At 42.1% G+C, this 20,020-nt stretch overlaps 1 pseudogene; it reads left to right on the forward strand.

The window, feature by feature from the left end:
- The first annotated feature begins 531 nt into the window (after positions 1–531).
- LOC112075832 (BTB/POZ domain-containing protein 1-like) lies at positions 532–9,205 on the forward strand (annotated as a pseudogene).
- Positions 9,206–20,020: the final 10,815 nt, after the last annotated feature.

Here is a 20,020-nt window from a genome sequence, read left to right on the forward strand (position 1 = left end):
AGGCTCTTAGTACATCACAGATATCAAATGGTTGAAATTAAAATAAACTATGTGAGTCTGTTAGAGCTATTCTTTACATCTGTTGAGGCGACTAAAGGACTACCTCTTTCAGAGACTATCCTTTCAAGCAGGGTGCCAGCTGAAGCCTAACTTATTAAAAGCACTACAAATGTACATTTTGTCTAGGATGGGACCAGAGGCTGTCTGTCTGCAAGGAGGGGTGGAAGCTTCAAAGATTTGACAATTATCCAGAAGTTAGCTGGAAAGTATTAACTAAAAAACGAGTATATAAACTATTCAAGAATGTTTGGCTTGTTGCAAACCAGTTTTGCTCTGCCGCATTCGGATTGTGTGGAAATGATCAACTGTGTGCTGTCGTGTTTCGTGTCTAGTGTCTAATATGCATGGTCCAGACAGATTTGTGGTAATTRCAAAATAAAGGTATTCAGCGATGCTGTCTGCTTGACGTGACACCAGAAAACAGCGCCACATAAAGGGTTAAAAGAAAACAACAAGAAGGATTCACAGGAAGAGACGTAAACCGCGGAAGTGTGCGTCATTCCTGGAGAGCGAGAAAGAAAGCAGTAACAAACACTGGCCCGTTCGTTGGTGAATAATTCGCAATAAAACGCAAATATGCGTCATTGATATTTTCCACGGTTATCAATCGTAAAAGCCAATAAGGACAACGGTACGAAATGGCGACTGGGGGTGGTGGCATCGGCCCACCGTCCAATCTTGAAGGACGAGCATCAAATTTCGCACATTCTGGAGCGGGAAGAAATGCTGGAGTGGCCTCGAATATGCCAATCCCCGTGGTCGCAGCACCAATCTCACCCCCGTCGGGTGGCCTTCACCGGGAGCCTATGTACAACTGGCAGGCCACGAAGAGCTCAGTAAAAGAGCGCTTCGCGTTTCTCTTCAATAACGAACTGCTCAGTGACGTTAGGTTTATTGTCGGTAAAGGTAGACAGGCGCAGAGGATACCAGCGCATAAATTCGTCCTAGCTGCTGGTAGTGCAGTATTTGACGCCATGTTCAACGGGGGAATGGCCACCACCTCGGCCGAGATAGAGTTACCTGATGTGGAACCTGCAGCCTTCCTAGCCTTGCTAAGGTAACATCTATTGACCGATCATGCACTGCATTGCGATATAATATATTTATAGCGAGGTGTTGTTGGCAGGGTAGCCTAGTGGTTAGAGCATTGGACTAGTAACCGAAAGATTGCAAGTTCAAATCGCCGAGCTGACAAGGTACAAATCTGTCGTTCTTCCCCTGAACAAGGCAGTTAACGCACTGTTCCTAGGCCGTCATTGAAAATAAGAATTTGTTTTTAACTCACTTGCCTAGTTAAATAAAGGTAAAATAAATACGTGTTAGTTATATTGTTGCCCTTATGTTATGAGTGCTGACATTGCATTTGCTGTATGATAATATTAATGTATTATTAACACACTAGAGACTGCTGCCTATAGGCATAGACTAGAAATCACTGGCCACTTTAAGGAATGGAACACTAGTCACTTGAGTAATGCCAGATATGTAAACATTATTAATCTCATATGTATATACTGTWTTCTATACTATTCTATGGTATCTCATTCATTTAATAATGTTTACATATRTGGCATTACTCATCTCATATGTATATACTGTTTTCTATACTATTCTATGGTATCTCATTCATTTAATAATGTTTCCATATTTGGCATTACTCATCTCATATATATAATAATTCTGTATTCATACTATTCTACTTATCTTAGTCACTTTAATAGATTTTCCATATCGGGCATTACTCTCATCTATGTAATATACTGTATTCTATACTATTCTACTGTATCTTAGTCCGTTCTGCTCTGACATCACACGTCCATATGTATATAGTCTTAATTGATTCCTACTTAGAATGGTGTGTATTGGTATATGTTGTGTAATTTGTTAGATATTACTGCACTGTTGGAGCTAGAAGCTCAAGCATTTTGTGACGCTGCAATAACATCTGCTATATAACGTGTATGTTACCAATAACTTTTGATTTGATGTGAGTTGATGAAACTGATATCAAACAAGGCTCCTGCCTGAGCTATCCTAATTACTATGCCTAATTACTTCTCTTTAAAAAAATGAAATGTATTTCTCTTCTATATGCAATGTCAAGCTTTTGTTTTTAGAAGACAGACATTTTGGTGTTCTGGAAGCCTGTCCCTCCCACCTTCTTTGACCACTTTGTGTGTGTGTGTGTGTGCAGGTTCCTGTACTCTGACGAGGTCCACATAGGACCAGAGACGGGATGATGACCACTCTGTACACGGCGAAGAAATATGCCGTTCCTGCTCTAGAGACTCAGTGTGTGGAGTTCCTTACCAAACACCTCAGGGCAGACAACGCATTCATGCTGCTCATCAGGTATATAGGGCTGGTAATATAACTCCTATTGCATGAACTATTCTACGTAATACTACTACTCACTCAGGGTATATATTGGGCTGGTAAAATATAACTCCTATTGCATGAACTATTCTACGTAACATACTACTCACTCAGGTAGTATATTGAACTGGTAGCATTAACTATAATACTACTACTCACTCAGGTAGTATATTGAACTGGTAGCATTAACTATAATACTACTACTCACTCAGGTAGTATATAGAACTGTTAGCATTAACTATATACTACTACTCACTCAGGTAGTATATAGAACTGGTAGCATTAACTATAATACTACTATCACTCAGGTAGTATATAGAACTGGTAGCATTAACTTAATACATAAAACCCTCATGTGGGACTAAAGATATGCCAGCTCTTCACTAAATAGAATAGGCTACTGTAGTTCATCACATAGAAAGAATAGCCAAGATGGCATCTGCCAATTCCTCTTGGGTAACAATTCAGAACAGGGATCAAAACCCCAAAACTAAGCCATGACTGAAGATAATACACTGACTTAGATGACTTGGGTAGTACTACAGAATAAACTAGCTTAAAACAAGGTCACATCCACATTGTCCATGTCACTGTCAAAAGTATTTGCGTAGGCCAATGTGCTTCCTAAACAAAACATATTAAAAAAAAAAAGTAAGGTATATTAAAGAGTTCTCGTTTCCTGTTTTTGTTCTTGTGAGCGCGCAAGTTTGATCCTAAAATGTTTATATCAAGTTATGCCTTTATCAAATCAGGTGGAAATTCCCGAGGCGGTGCTTGAACAGACAACTTCTCCATGTCATGCTGATGTGTCATCTTGTACCGTGCTCATTCTTTCTGCAGGCCAGACTATTCGATGAGCCTCAGCTTGCCAGCCTCTGTTTGGAAACAATAGACAAAAGCACCGGTGATGCCATAAACGCAGAAGGATTCACTGACATTGACCTAGTATGCATCAGTATGGCTTATTATTCACACAGGAACATATCCCAATGATATACAGTGGATGATTTGGGTAAACGAAGGGGGTTAGCCATCATGCGTGCTTCTGATGTAGTCAACTGGGTGGAAGAACATAATTCCTTCCAGGACAACAGGAGGGGTCAGCAATGACTCCTGGCAAACATCCCATAACTGCAGGTGGTAGTAGCTACGTCACCAACCGTGGCTTTACCTGTTAAGACCAACGCACTCAGCACAGTATGTGGTGTATGTATCTTTTCAGTTTATTCATGAACGCCAATAAAGTAGAAAAATGCTATTGCAATAAGGAATTGAGACCAAAAGCTCAAGAGAAGTTTCAAGTGTTTAATACCAAGGATACAGTCACTGAGTGCATCCATTTAGAAAGCTCACACACATTTTATACTCTTCCTTGTAGCGTCACCTCCCCAGCTATACATGTTCTGACCCAATGAGTTTCCCTCTGGCTCCCTCTGTGGAATGTCCATGGTCCTCTTTGTTTAGCCAGATGTCAGAATCCCACCCCGTCTATCTTCTGTTCTGGGCCTGGCCCTGCTCATTATGTCGTTTCTAAATGAGCATCCACACAGTTTCATGACCTAAACTCCATTAATACTCACAGTAATCATTCACTACACACGGATACAAACTACAGTTTAACTTGAAACTGTACGTTTTAATAGAATCCATCAGTATTTATTAGGTCCCATCATCGAGGTAGTAGAAGAAATGACTACTTTAAGTGTATGTTTGTTTCTGGGTGCATTCTGGAGGCAATTGAGTTTAACCTTTGAGCCTAAACCTTCCCTTTTTGTCTACTGTGTAGACTAGCCTAACACTGAGCCTGTTTTTATAGATACGCTGTGTGCAGTGCTGGAGAGAGACACCCTGGGGATTCGCGAAAACGTCTATTTGGTGCGGTGGTGCGCTGGGCGGATGCCGATGTTACAGCAACAGCTTCCCCTCACCTCTGAGAACAAAAAGAAGGTTCTGGGCAAGGCCCTAACCCTGATCCGCTTCCCACTCCTGACGATGTGGAGGAGTTTGCTGCGGGTGGGCATCTCTCTGTCTGAGACATACATACACACAGAGACAGATGCACGTGAACGAAAGACAAACACACATACAATCTAAAGTTGTAGTTTAAAATGCTAAATAAGTTAGGACTCTGCTTTGTCAGATTTCACATATCCTAAAGTTTATTACTTTTTAATACGAGTAAGCACTGCTTTTCATCAAGCTCAGTTTTGTATAATGTAAATACTTGAACTACTTGTAACCTAGAATTCATATTGAACATAACGGGTATAATCATTTTATAAATGTGTTTGTGTTTCTGCTGTCCAATGAACCAGCTCTAGAAACCAGTTTGATATTCATTCTTGTGCAACAGGGCCTGCCCAGTCTGAAACCAGTTTGATATTCATTCTTGTGCAACAGGGCTGCCCAGTCTGAAACAGTTTGATATTCTTTACCTCTGTGGCACAGGGCCTGCCAGTCTGGAATATTGTTCGATCGGGAGGTGGTAAATCTGTTTTTACACTTTACAGTAAACCCAAGCCCGCGGTAGACTACATTGACAGGCCCCGCTGCTGCTCGAGGAAAGGAGGGCAGCATTAGTAGGTTCCAGCAGGTTGAAAGTCGCTGGGATACAGTGGCACCAGTGACAGGATCAGGTGAGACTGTTACCTGCTGTTCAACAACGTACAATGTCCTATGGCCCCACATATACATTAGAATGACTAAAACCCTTGCACAGAATTACTTTTTTATTTACTCGTATTTATTTTTGGACATGCAATTATTCAGATGATGGTGTGTCAAAAGCAGCCTCCATACAACTCTGGTTTGTCCTTCAATAACCTATAAGCCTTTTTCTACAGACCTCGTGGAGAGGAACACTTATGAGCGGCAGGTGGCCTAGTGGTTAGAGCGTTGGGCCAGTAACAAAGGTTGCTGTTTCGAAACACAGAGCCGACAAGGGTCTGTCGTTGTGCCCTTGAGCAAGGCACTTAACCCTAATTACTCCTGTAAGTCGCTCTGGTTAAGAGCGTCTGATAAATGAAAATGTACAAATATTAGTCGGTTCAACATATTTTTGGAGGGGGTTTGCTTCTGGCAGGAGCCATAAAAAAACAGCCATCACTGTTTTACAGTGGTGGAACATTTCAATGCAAATCAACACCCAAGAAGTTTGAGTGGTTGTTCTTCTATTGCAACGTGTGCTGTTAAAGGAGTCAACCAGTTTGAATTTGAGCCATGGTCTTTCTCCAGCCTCATACTATTCCCCCCATTGGTGAGATGGTTGTTCTTCTATTGCAACGTTGTGTTAAAGAGTCAACCAGTTGAATTGAGCCATGGTCTTTCTCCAGCCTCATACCTTCTCACCACACCCCCATTGGTGGAGATGGTTGTTCTTCTATTGCACGTGTGCTGTTATAAAGGAGTCAACCAGTTGAATTTGAGCCATGGTCTTTCTCCAGCCTCATACCTCCCCACACGACCCCATTGGTGGAGATGGTTGTCTTCTATGCAAGTGTGCTGTTAAGGAGTCAACCAGTTGAATTTGAGCCATGGTCTTTCTCCAGCTCAATACCTTCACCACACCCCCATTGGTGGAGATGATTGCATGTGTTTTATAAAAGGCAGTGTTCGTCTCTCCATTGGTGGATATTCTTATGCATGTGATTTAATGTAGGCAGTGTTTGTGTTTTAGATTTCTAAAAGTATCTTGTAATTTCCATCTCCTGTAGATTTAATGTATAGAAGAATATAGTGGTGGGGTTCGGACTGTATGGCTCGATCACGGACCTACGGACTATCAGGTTATATATCAGGTAAGCATTTAATAATGATGAGCTCATGTGTATCTCTGTGCTTCGTTATCAGCCTGGTGCCAGGCCAATGGTGTCCTGTTAGTGCTTCAGTCACACGATAATTCTCCAATGTTCCTTACTGTGTATGAAGCACTAAGAGATCTGGTCACCAGGGTTGTGTCAAGTAGGGCACATAGTAACAAAACGTTTTGCAATGGAAAAGCAAAACCTGGGTTGTTATTAGACAAGGTCAGGTAGTACCTTTCTGTTTCAAAATGTTTTTTCCCCTGTTTGGTGCCAACTGAACGCGATCACGGCCATTATAGTGGATTTGTACAAACCTTTAAAAAAAATCTATATATATACGTATTTTTTTAAGCTATAGTGCAAACAGTAATTGACAATAATTGTTTATAACAAGGTTGTGTAAGTGGGAGGAGTCAAAGGACAGAAACAGACATGGTATATTTACATAATTTCTTTTCAGATTATTGAAGAGTGACAAAAGCCTACACGCTAGCAACTAACGAACACGGCTTCAGCTGTGACGGAACAGCCAACACGGTTCAGAGTCATGTTCAAGGAGCCTGTGGAGATTTTTACCCAACGTTAGCTACACCTTGTGCAACCTTAAAGGTACGCTTCACCCCATAACGACAGAGAAGCTGTGATACTGAGTTCTGGTGCATTTTACAAAACAAATAGGCTATTGTGTCTTATTTTTCTGGGTTTGAACTTTGTCTCTGCTGCTAACAGCAGCATGTTTATTGTAGATTTAATCAAATGTTGATGCAAACTAGTTTTGGTCTGTATTCTATCCTGAGATACATCAACCTGTGTGTGACCAAGTTGACTTTGTATGAAATTTTAATACGTCAGCTCATCTTAAAGGGATGTTCATAAACAAATATAAACAAGTATTTTTGTATTTATGTCCATTAGTCCACTGTTACAATATTTTAGGAATGTTTTATGTCACGCTTTCAGGGTGGATCATTTCAGTACATAGCAAAAACTGAGTTTTGTGGCATATCTTTCTATCCTAACAATCCACTGGTGTCCTTGTAGGGCCCGGCATCTCACTACGGCACTAACGGTTTAAAGAAAGTGAGCCAGGAGTCCGCACGGGCCGAAGACCACTTTTTCTTTTTCAGCGTCTCCTGGGAAACAAACGGCAGTCAGTGGAGCAGGACAGATCCACAGAGATCATCTACTACACTAGACACCTCTCACCACACTTGGGTCCTGTAGAATCTGGGCGGTCGGGTCCTACTGGGGCCTGGGTCTGTAGAACTGGGGCGGTCCCAACCTGGGTTCTTGTAGAACTCTGGGCGCGTCACACCCTGGGTCCTGTAGAACCTGGGGCGGTCCACACTGGGTCCTGTAGAATTGGCGATCCACGACTGGGATCCTGTGAACTGGGGCGGCCACTCGGTCTGTAACAGACCTGGGCGGTCACCTGGTCTAGTAGAACTGGGGCGGTCCTACCAGGACCACGTCCGTGAAACATTTTTTGCATTTTGGTTTCCGTTGCAGCACTTAATTTTTTTTTTTTTTTAATCGGTTGCTTGCACTATTAAACATGACTCCCTAGTAACCACGACTGGGTTCTGTTCAGTAGGCAAAACTTAGAATGTTGCAGCTAGAAACGTCATGAATAGAGAATGACGTGATGCTCATTAGCGAGCATTTTATTTCTAGATAATGTATTTCTATCTGAACGTTCCGCAATGTTGTGCCATGCTGATCAATGCCCTGGATCAGGTAGACACCATCTACCACACCTAAACCAGGTGGCCATGTTCTGTAGGCATAGAATGGAGGAAAATGGAGTGCGACAGGGAGGTACTACMTGAACTTGTCCAATAAGAAGMACTTATTTTCTGTTACAAAATGTTTTGCTATGGTGTGCTCTAATGAGCCTATGAGGTTGGGTAAGCCTGAGAGTGGAATGGAATGGCAGACTTCAGGAAGGTTTGTAGCCTGGTCCCAGATCTGTTTGTGCTCTGGCTGAGTCCATTGCTGTCGTTGTCTAAGACGATTCCATAAGGAGTTGGCAAGAGGGCAGAAACAGACCGACACCCGGGTTAGAGGGATTGTGCCTTCTGCTGTTCAGGAATGGATACAAAGACTTTCGGAAACCAAAAGGAGTGGAGTAGTGTARGTCTAGTCTGCTGGTTTGTGAACTCGGATGTGTGCGAGACCAGTGGAGGCTGGTGGGAGGAACTATAGGAGGACAGGCTCATTGTAATRGCTGGAATGGAATAAAGGGTAAGGAGTCRATGTGGTTTCCATATGTTTGATACCGTTAAATGTATGCCTGTCCTCCTACAGCTCCTCCCACCAGCCTCCACTGTGTGAGACATTTGAGGTAATAGAACTGGAACTCTAAATGGATTGTTACATGTAGAGATGTATAATAGGACTGTGGACTGGCTGGAATCCGGGTGATGGTAGACAATGACACAGTTGGAAATGTTCTATCTTCTACTGGCTTTTTGTGGTCCGTACCTTCATCAGGGAATCACCCACTACAGTGCTGTTGTCTGGAGTGTATTCACTAGACACTGAAACGGGAAGGGACTACCTGAACTTGTCCAGTAAGAAACTCGTTTTCATTGCAAAACGTTTAGCTATGGTGTGCACTTATGAATACACCCCATGTAGTGTAAAATCGCAGAGTGCCCTTCACCGTTCGATCAATGTMATTTCGTAGTTTGAATGCTGACGTGGAAAAAGTTCCACCATTTTCGTGCATAACCTTCATTGATTATATTTGCAGGTGGGATTTTTCATGTGCAAATAAAATCTTAACTAGTGACGTCTGAGTATTTGTGCGTATGTGAAAGGTTGCCAATGTATGTTACATGCTTTAATTTGTTTCCTTAGCACGTCATCTAAGAATAAGACAGGATAATATTGTGACTGTTAATTGCTGAAACAAGTGGAAATGTATATTTTTATCTCTCTGCAATAAAGTATGTTGACACCAATGATGTATTTGTGTGATACCTTCTGAAATGATTCAGTGTAGTGTGTCATTAAAGCTACAGTCTGGGATCTGTGAAGCTGTTCAACAATCCATCACAGATTTAATGCTCTCAAAAACACCTATATTCTGGGAAACTGTTCAACAATGCTTTAATGCTTCAGATTTTATGCTCTCATACATAATGTAGGACTATACAGAAAGATGGGGGGGAATGGCAATGTAACAAGTAGTTGTAATACTACAATAGTTCCTGTAGGTGGAACTCCAAGTTAAATCAATGGCTCTCCAACAACACCTGCTCCAATTTATCTTCAAACCAGTTCATAGGGACCCTGGACCCACTCGCTGTGCTGCAGGCTTTTGTTCATCCCAGCATTAATACTTGATTCAACCAACCAAAGCTTTGATTAATAGTTGATTAACTGAATCAAGTGTTTTGCTCTAGGCATACTTTTAAATAGCTTTGTATCTGCATGAGTTACAGATCTAAAACCAGTCACCTCTGGTCTCTCTTGTCCATGCTATGGAAATAGGGTTTTTCAAATGTTTTCTACAAAATCAAAGGTAATATACATCAGATAACATGTTGGACAAGTTGGCCTGCCTTGTAGGTAATGGAGGAGAGAGAAAGGGATGTGCTTGTTTTTTTGTTTCATATGCTGAATTGCTTTGGTTGCTTGCTAGACTGTCAAAATGCAGCGGCTGTTTTGTTGTTGTTAAATGCGGAATGCCACTCCGGCAAGGACATTGGCCTGTGAGAAAAAAAAGTTACATCACTTCCACATTAGGCATACTTTACTGGAAAGAAATGTGTTCAATTTGTCAAGCGCAGGAAATAATCTTACTGAAATAAATATATTTTGTGCAAAATAAATGTTGTGAAAAACAATTGCCAAACGGTGTAAAAATTGGCAATATTTTCCAGAATCATACTTGGGGCTGGGTTTGAGAGGTTCTTCTCTGGGCTGGTGAAGAAATGTTGCCATCCACCATGCTGAATTCTCAGAATCTGCAAAGATAAATCATCTTACTGTCTCTTACAAACATCTAAACACAACATAGCTCTTGAATAAGGCAGATAAGTAATAGTTATAGTAGACTTATTCCAGGCAGCTATTGTTGAATAGTAGAACCATTAAATATCAATATCAATATTTTGCAAACACATTGTCACACAACATGGACAGTAGCAGAGAGGTAAGTAGCAGTATACCTATTGAACACAAATATCCATAGACAAACTATTGCTTATTTGAGCAAAATTATGAAACTACCAAAATCCAACCAACTTGTGTTCTTCCATGAATATTTCAGTGTGCTATCTCTGAATAAGTTACACTTTGGTTGAACAGTGATTCCCTGAATAGCTATTTTGAAACAGATGTGTGCACATTAGGGGTTTGTGATGAGTCTTCAAAGACTATTAAAAGCAATAACCAAATGTAGGAAGTTATGTATGTGTATTTCTGACCTTTTGTTTGCACTTGTTATATTCAGAAGACAATAAAAACCACCTATGGTTAAAGATGATTATGCATGAGGTAAATAGCCTTTGTATTCCTTTTATTACCAAATTCTCAGCAATCCAAATGAGAATATTAGAGAGAATGTTGGCTATCCATAACTGAGCCATATCCATATCCAGAATAAATCCAGGACATTTGTAAATGAAATGCATTGATCTCTGCATGTCCCCCCCCCCCCCTGTAAACATGATATTTCCATAAACTGACATTGCTTACAGGCCAGTAAAGACCCAGGTGGATATGGCTTTTCATGTTTGGTGGCGTCTTGCAGTAAGACTATTAGATCTCAGCGAGACAGTGTATTCCGACTGAGATACACATGGAATCCAAAGCCAAGGGACGTTTTCACTAAACAGCTATTGAAATATTTAAAGACTTGATGTCTCTCGCTGTGAGTGAGGCTCAATCATGTTTCTCTCTCCAGGCCCAAAAGCCTGTAATACTGTGCCACTCACAGACAGGATGAGTTAAATCCCCGACCTGTTGGGGTATGTAAGGTCTAAAGCCCCTCTCTGCACATGGACACATGGGGACTGCCTGGCTGGCATTCTTCTCGCCCTTTTCTCACATTATTATTTACCTTGTATGTATGTTTTTGACTTTCAGAATCGTCTTTACTTATTTTTCTGGGACTGAGATCAGGGGGGATTGTTCAAGCAATTTCTGCTCTGTGGACCAGCGGCGTCTTATTTTCCAAAGGTAATGGGTTTTTCTGCACTGTGGTTTTTCTGCTTCAGAAAGCACAGTGTCTTCGCGCCTCCTTTGGGACTGTGAGACTGGACAGAACAAAAGAGGATGGGATCTTTACAACTTGCCGGTAGGAGGGAAATAGAGGTGAGCCTAAAGGTATGGTAGGCTATCACATAAGCCAGGGGTACACTAATTTAGATGTCGAAGTCGCCAGCATTGCTGGTGTTCACCCTTCCCATTGCGTCAGAGACCTGGGACATCAGGGGCATAACATTCRGGTAGAAATATATACTGTAGAACAAACATGCCTGACTATGACATGTAGAATAATGAATCATTTTGTCTCTTATTCATGACATTTCTATCTGCAACGTTCAACAATGTTTTCCTTCTGAACATGTCCCAGGTGAGAAAACTCTCTGGCCAATCAGTGACACGAATACGTCAGAAAAACAGCAGGAATTCAGACCCTGAGGATTAGATTTCCCCATCCCTATCTCCAAGCAATGCCCACAGGCAGCTGCCATACAAATACTGTACTGAATACCATGTGTAAACTGTAAATCACTTTGAATCATCTGCTAAATTACCATATTACACTACTCCTATCTTGTTTAGCAACTTTGGAATCCATCCCTCCAGATAACGTCACATAACTTTACTTTCTCCAAAGTTTAATTCTTCAAAACTTAACCACCTTAGTTATTGTTATCATGCTAAGCCCACGTTTGCCTTGTTCGACTTGTCTTGAGTACTTCCCCTCTCTGGGAGCATGAGCGAAAGCTCCAACTACCCCTGTGCTGCTGGTAGGTGATAACCTGAGGTACCCACAGACTCAGATCTCAGTCTGGCTTGGGGGGGGGATCTAATTCCACCTGTGTGTGTGTGCGAGCATGTACATGCATGCATGAGTGAGTGTGGGTCTCCAGCATATACGCTATAGCTCTGTAGAATTCAGCACAGCTCTCCACATCCCTGGTCTTTTTCTTCCTTCAAATGCTTATCTGCCTCCGAGGGTTCACTGAGGGGGATTTGAAAGCTCCAGTTGATTCATACGTGAGCGAGAGAAGAGGAGGCTGAATGGAAAGTCAGGCTGTGAAGAAAGAGGAGGACATCTCAGAGAGAAATAGTAGAGTCTCATAACTTACAAAAACTACTTACCTTGCGTATGTGGGGGACTTGAATGATGAGAGAGAGAGAGAGAGACTATTGAAGCAAAGACTATTGAAGCAAAGATACTGGGACTGAGACAGGGTGGGTCGGGGGACGCTGTGGCCCCGTCCAAAGTTATCCACGGATAGGGCCAACCAGGCAGGATAACCCCACCCACGATGCCAAAGCACATACCCACACCACCAAACGATATCAACAGACCACTAACTTACTACCCTGAGACAAGGCAGAGTATCGCCCACAAAGATCTCCCCACTGCACAAGCCTGAGGACAGGAAGGAGATCACGTCAGTGACTCAACCACTCAGGTCAAGTATAGCGAAAAAGCTGGCTAGACGTGATGCACCCCTCCTAAGGACGGCATGGGAGAGCGTGAGCAAGCCAGTGATTCAGCTCCGTAATAGGGTCAGAGGCAGAGAATCCCAGTAGAGAGAGGTGAGCCTACCAGGCAGAGACAGCAAGGGTGGTTCGTGCTTCAGACCCCTGGGCCAGACTACACTCAATCATAGGACTACTGAAGAGATTAATTCGTCTTCAGTAAAGATTTAAAGGATACTTCAGGATTTTGGCAATGAAGCCCTTCATCTACTTCCCCATAGTCATATGAACTCATTTTTATGTCTCTGCAAGCAGGTTGAAGGAGTTGCTAACTAGTGTTAGCGAAATTGCTAACTAGTGTTTCCCATAGCCTTCCAGTCATTGCACTAACACTGGTTAGCATTGGTTCACGAAACTATCTCTATCTTTCTTCATACTGGATACAGAGACATAATGGTATCCATGAGTTCATCTGACTCTGGGGAAGTCCACTGAAAGAAAATATAAACGCAACATGAAACATTTTCTAAGAGTTTATATAAGGAAATCAATCAATTTAATTAAATAAATTAGGCCCTAATCTATGGATTTCACATAACTGGGAATAGAGATATGCATCTGTTGGGCACAGATACCTTAAAAATAAGGTAGGGACATGGATCAGAAAACAGTCAGTATCTGGTGTGACCACCATTTACCTCGTGCAGCGTGACACATCTCCTTCGCATAGAGTTGATGGGCTTGTGTTGTGGCCTGTGAAATGTTGTCCCTCTTCTCTTCAATGGCTGTGCAAAATTGCTGGATCTTGGCAGGAACTGGAACGCGCTGTCCTACACATCGATCCAGAGCATCCCAAACATGCTCTATGGGTGACATGTCTGGTGAGTATGCAGGACATGAAAGAACTGGGACATTTTCAGCTTCAGGAATTGTGTACAGATCTTTCTGACATGGGGCCGTGCATTATCATGCTGAAGCATAAGGTGATGGTTGTGGATGAATGGCACAACAATGGGCCTCAGGATCTCGTCACGGTATCTCTGTGCATTCAAATTGCCATTGATAAAATGCAATTGCGTTCTTTGTCGTAGCTTATGCCTGCCCATACCATAAACCCACCCCCACTATGGGGCACTGTTCACAACGTTGACATCAGCAAACCGCTCACCCACACGACACCATAGACACTGTCTGTCATCTGTGGTACAGCTGAAACCGGGATTCATCCATGAAGAGCACACTTCTCCAGCATGCCAGCGGCCATCGAAGGTGAGCATTTGCCCACTGAAGTCATTTATGACGTCGAACTGCAGTCAGGTCAAGACCCTGGTGAGGACAACGATGACCTGGTGAGGACCTTCCCTGAGACGGTTTCTGACAATTTGTGCAGAAATACTCGGTTGTACAAACAAACTGTTTCATTAGTTGTCTGGGTGACTTGTCTCAGGCGATCTTGCAGGTGAAGAAGCGGGATGTGGAGGTCCTGGGCTGGTGTGGCTACACGTGTCTGTGGTTGTGAGGCCGGTTGGACGTACTGCCAAATTCTCTAAAACAACATTGGAAACGGCTTATGGTAGAGAAATTAACATTAAATTCTCTGGCAACAGCTCTGGTGGACATTTCTGCAGTCAGCATACCAATTGCACACTCCCTCAAAACTTGGGACATCTGTGGCAATGTGTGTGTGACACAACTATACATTTTAGAGTGGCCTTTTATTGTCCAGCACAAGGTGCACCTGTGTAATGACTATGCTGCTTAATCAGCCTTTGATATGCCACAGCTGTCAGGTGAATTGATTATCTTGGCAAAGGAGAAATGCTCACTAACAGGGATGTAAACAATGTGTGCACAACATTTGAGAAATAAGCTTTCGGTGCGTATGAAAATATCTGGGGTCTTTTATTTCAGCTCATGAAACATGGTGCATCTAATATGCACTTTACATGTTGCATCTATATTTTTGTTAAGTATACATAAAGAGCTTAATTGCCAAAATCCTGAAGTATCCCTTTAAAGGTTGAGACCGAATCTGAATCTGTCACATAGATCGACAGACCATTCCATATTTKTTTTACTTAGCTCTATAGGAGAAAGCCCTGCACAAGGCTATCACACCTTTATCAAGTCCAAAGAAAGTGTTTTTACTGTTTTACTGTTTTAAGAGTGTGTGAGGTCAAAGTAAGCTATTCATCATACTAGCAGTCAGGTAGTCTGCAACAGATTGGTACATAAGGTGTCAGTACACAGAAAGAACTGATGCGATCAGTCAGATTCTGAACTATATAGTGGTTTTCATGTCTAGACAAGGCACTTTTGCAACAGAAACCAATCTTCTCTGATATCACACTGATCTACACTTTGTTGTTATCCTGGAAAGACAGGGAGGTCCATCAAAAGGAAACGTCTATCCCCTTCTTCTTCCCTCCCTATATGGGGCCAGACGTCTCCGTAGAAGTGGATTTGCGACTCACACCCAGAATGATGCTGCACCTCGKAAAGTTTCCTAATCATACACGCTTATCGGTCTGAGAAATGGGTCACCGCGGAGCCATACTGCCGTTGCTGTAGAGCAGTAATCACCTCCACACAGCGACACAGCCACATCAAGAACAAGGTTCTGGGCAATTGCAGTCATGAGTAACCTGTCTCCAGTGCAGAGAAAACAATGAGCTGAGGAGCACGGGTAGCTTGAAAAAGATATAAAAGTCACACTGAGTGATGATTCATATGCTATGCTTGGATGTTAGCGCTGGCTAAATAGGCTTGTAAGGAACATSGGTAAGGATGGAGTGTCAGAGAAGACAAATGGGGTCAGACAATGAATTTGTGCTCTGAAAGATTAAAGTAGCCTTTCATGTTTGGAGCTCCAGAGGGGGAGAGGACTGAGCGTTTTCTCAACAGAGCTTAACCCATGGCCTTTATTTCCATCACCAAATGACAACCTATTCCCTGTATAGTGCACTAGGCCAACTATTGACCAGAACCCTATAGGGCAGGGGTACACAATTAGAATTCAAAGAGGTCCAGTGACTAACATTTTCTCCCCCCAAAGGTCCAAAGTATTACAATGTCTAACGTGCGYTATGATTTGGTGGCATATGTAGTTCTTATAGCTGTATAGCTAATCAACAAAGTACTACATTTCAATAACATTTCAACAATATTTATTGCACATTTTCAATGCAGACACATTAAACATGAGGTAAAATAAATATGCAGMCAAATCATACATAAAAGTAGGCCTATCACAAGTGTTCTCATTTCAAGCAAAACAAGGCCGCATCTTCACACAAAAATAACAAAAGTGCCTGTTTCTGAAAAAAATGCTTTGATTTTTGAACACATAAGAAACCACAGGTTTCCTATTCTCTCACACTTCACTTCTCCATCTCTCTTCTTTAGTGAGAGAAATGGGCTGTTTCTTGCCCTGCCAGTAATTTGAACCTTGGCTGGAATGGAGTCTGTGCCATTCTCATGCACATATGTAGGTGCTCATTGGTGAGTCTAGAATGGTACTTATTCTGAATACATCATTCATAGTGGAGAAAGAAGACTCACAACTGTACATGGAGCCAAACATGGTCAAATTTGTCTGCCCACTCCTCTTTGAAAGCTTGATTTTCTGTATCAACTTTCCTGACTTTTGCGCACGCCATTCTATAATTTCTCCTCTCGTTCCGCTTTTGCTTCTCTCGTTGTCTCTCTCTCTCTGACAACATCAGTCTCCTAACATGCATTGTAAACATTCGCTTACATTGGCTGAGTTTCGTGAAGTGATTTAAATAACGCACGTGAGTGGACAACACACAGTAGTATGGGGMGCTCTCTGGGACCTTCCCAGCTGCGCTGAGCCAGTGCAGTATGTGTACATTGAAAAAAAGTGTTGCTTCATCATTATTTAATTTAACAATTATTTATGAGAAATGTGTCGAGGTCCAGATAAAACCTTCTCTCGGTCCGGACCCGGACCAAGGTCCGCCAATTGTGCATCTCTGCTATAGGGCATAGGGTCCTGTTTGGGAGGAACACAGAGTAAGCTTACAAAGCATACTTCTATGTCTATCGAAGAATATAGTATAAGCATTGGATGTTCTCCTTATTAGTCTAGGGCCGTAGAAACATCCACCTAAAAGGTTTCACCAGTTACTATATCACCATTTGAAGTAACTGGTGAAACATTTTTGGTCAATGTTTCTACGGCCAAATTTCAACCCCACATAATTGAATGTCTTTCTACATGTCAATGAAGAAAGCATTACTGCGTGTCAAGTTCAAAGTTGAAGTATATTTTATTGCTCCTATTCGTCACTTGCACTTATGGTAGCCTTTTCAAAAGCTTTAGAACAGGTAGTGATCATGTTAAAATAACCAACAGAACATATTAACTACAACAATATTCTCAGTAATGGTTACGTAAACTGAACACTGGGTATTATTCTAATGMGCTCCGCCCCCAAACAAGGCCAGCCTGGATGGACTAAATATGGGCCAATCATAGGTATATTTTCGGGGCTGGTCCGGACTTGATTTKGCCCAGAAATGGTTGCGTGTTGATTGGTCTAGATCTAGTCTGCCCGGACCGGTGTGGTGATACTGACGGTTCATTAGTACTGATGGATTATACGGCTACGTGGAGAATGAACGTGGAAAGAGCTGTCATGTATGAACCATGAGAAGGAATACCAACAAGAGGTATCACTTTTCCATGCTCAATATTATAAAGTCATATTATTTATCAGTCTGATTTTAATTAAAGAATCAACTATTAAAATGCAAATCGCCCACCTCCTTTTTATTTGGTGAAGCAACTAAACCGAAATCAAATCAATGTTGGCAGTTCAAAATACAATTCTATTAGTCAAACATCGGCCTACTTGGTGGAACTTGTTGATACTCAGTAGTCTACTGCTAAGTTCTTGATCAGTGATGATTTGTATCATAGTTTTCTGATATGATATTTGAGAAAAGAGGCAAATAAATATGATCCTCTTTGATATTCTTATTGCCTATTTAGGAATAAAATATTTGATATTTATGCACAAAAAAACAAGTGTCAACTTTCACATGCAGGCTACACTGTTCTACAATATTAGTGTATAGCAAATATAGGTTGGTCTAACTCCGCTCAGAGAATCAACTTCTCAGGTGTCATCTAATAGGCCTTTAGCAATTCAACATGGGTTTTCATCAAAAGCTAGTTACAGTGGGCTTAGTGCATGCAAAGTCTGGCCAAAGAGTGTTCTTTTCAGATACGCTGTACCCCTTTAGTGATCGAACCTACAAGTTCTACGCTCTGTTAACTGAGCCAAACAGTCACGTACATGTACTTATTTGGAAACAACTATTTGAAAATAGTTTGAAAATAGTATTTATAGGAAATGTTAGAAAACAATTGCTTATACTTCAAATAGAAGTAGTTGATTCCGCCACATTATTTGAAAATACTCAAATACACAGAAAATAAGTATTGATTTAATATACATGCATTTGAACCCTGGTCTGACTGCCCCACACCTTCATATAGGTTTCCACATTAAAAATAACTCAGAACACCCATCTTCTCTATCAGCTAGGCAGGTCATTAGATCACCTAGGAAACCAAGTACTATCCCTTGGGCCCTGGACCGGCATAAAAAAAATGTTTCTTAAATGTCATACTATCAAATAATCAAAGGCAACAATCCATGTGCCCCAAACAATATATTTGGAGTATTGTTGTACAGAAACTATATATTAGTGTTGATGTCAAAAAAAGGATATATTAGAGTGTTCTTGTTCAGAAACAATATATTTAGCTTGTTGTTTTACAGAAACAATATATTTAGCTTGTTGTTTTACAGAAACAATATATTTAGAGTGTTGCACAGAAACAATATATTTAGTGTTGTTGTACAAAGGGTAAAAACCATCAGATACTCTTCAATATAGGGGGAGATAGACAGATAGCCTATAATTAATATAAATTCTGCACTCTGTTAACAACTTGACCTAGCTCCCAAACAGCCACTGGTGTGGTTAACTAAATGCCCGGGTAGTTTTGAGCAGTGACAGGGAAACAGCAGCAGTGATGGGAAACAGCTGCAGTGATGGGAAACAGTAGCACTGAGGGGAAACAGTAGCACTGAGGGGAACAGCAGCAGTGAGGGGAACCAGTAGCAGTAAGGGGAAACAGCAGCAGTGAGGGGAAACAGCAGCAGTGATGGGGAAACAGTAGCAGTAAGGGGAAACAGCAGCAGTGATGGGAAACAGCAGCAGTGATGGGAAACAGCAGCAGTGAGGGGGAAACAGCAGCAGTGATGGGAACAGTAGCAGTGATGGGGAAACAGCAGCAGTGATGGGAACAGCACAGTGAGGGGAAAAACAGCAGCAGTGATGGGGAAACAGCAGCAGTGATGGGGAACAGCAGCAGGATGGGAAACAGTAGCAGTGATGGGAAACAGTAGCAGTGAGGGGGAAACAGCAGCAGTGATGGGGAAACAGCAGCAGTGATGGGGAACAGCAGCAGTGATGGGAAAACAGCAGCAGTGATGGGAAACAGCAGCAGTGATGGGAAAACAGCAGCAGTGATGGGAAACAGTAGCAGTGATGGGAAACAGCAGCAGTGGATGGGAAAACAGCAGCACAGAGGGGAAACAGCAGCAGTGAGGGGAAACAGCAGCAGTGATGGGAAACAGTAGTAGTGAGGAAACAGTAAAGTGATGGGAAAAGTGGCAGTGATGGGAAACAGTAGCAGTGATGGGAAAACAGTAGCAGTGATGGGAACAGTAGCAGTGATGGGAAACGCAGCAGTGAGGGGAAACAGCAGCAGTGATGGAAAGTAGTAGTGAGGGGAAACAGCAGTAAGTGATGGGAAACAGTGGCAGTGATGGGAAACACAGTGAGGCAGTGATGGGAAACAGTAGCAGTGATGGGAAACAGCAGCAGTGATGGAAACAGTAGCAGTGATGGGAAACAGTAGCAGTGATGGGAAACAGCAGAAGTGATGGGAAACAGTAAGTAGTGGATGGGAAACAGCAGCATGAGGAAACAGCAGCAGTGAGGGGAAACAGCAGCCAAGTGATGGAAACAGTAGTAGTGAGGGGAAACAGCAGTGTGAGGGAAACAGT

Source organism: Salvelinus sp. IW2-2015, unplaced genomic scaffold (genome assembly GCF_002910315.2).
Source record: "Salvelinus sp. IW2-2015 unplaced genomic scaffold, ASM291031v2 Un_scaffold3426, whole genome shotgun sequence".
Classification (NCBI taxonomy): domain Eukaryota; kingdom Metazoa; phylum Chordata; class Actinopteri; order Salmoniformes; family Salmonidae; genus Salvelinus; species Salvelinus sp. IW2-2015.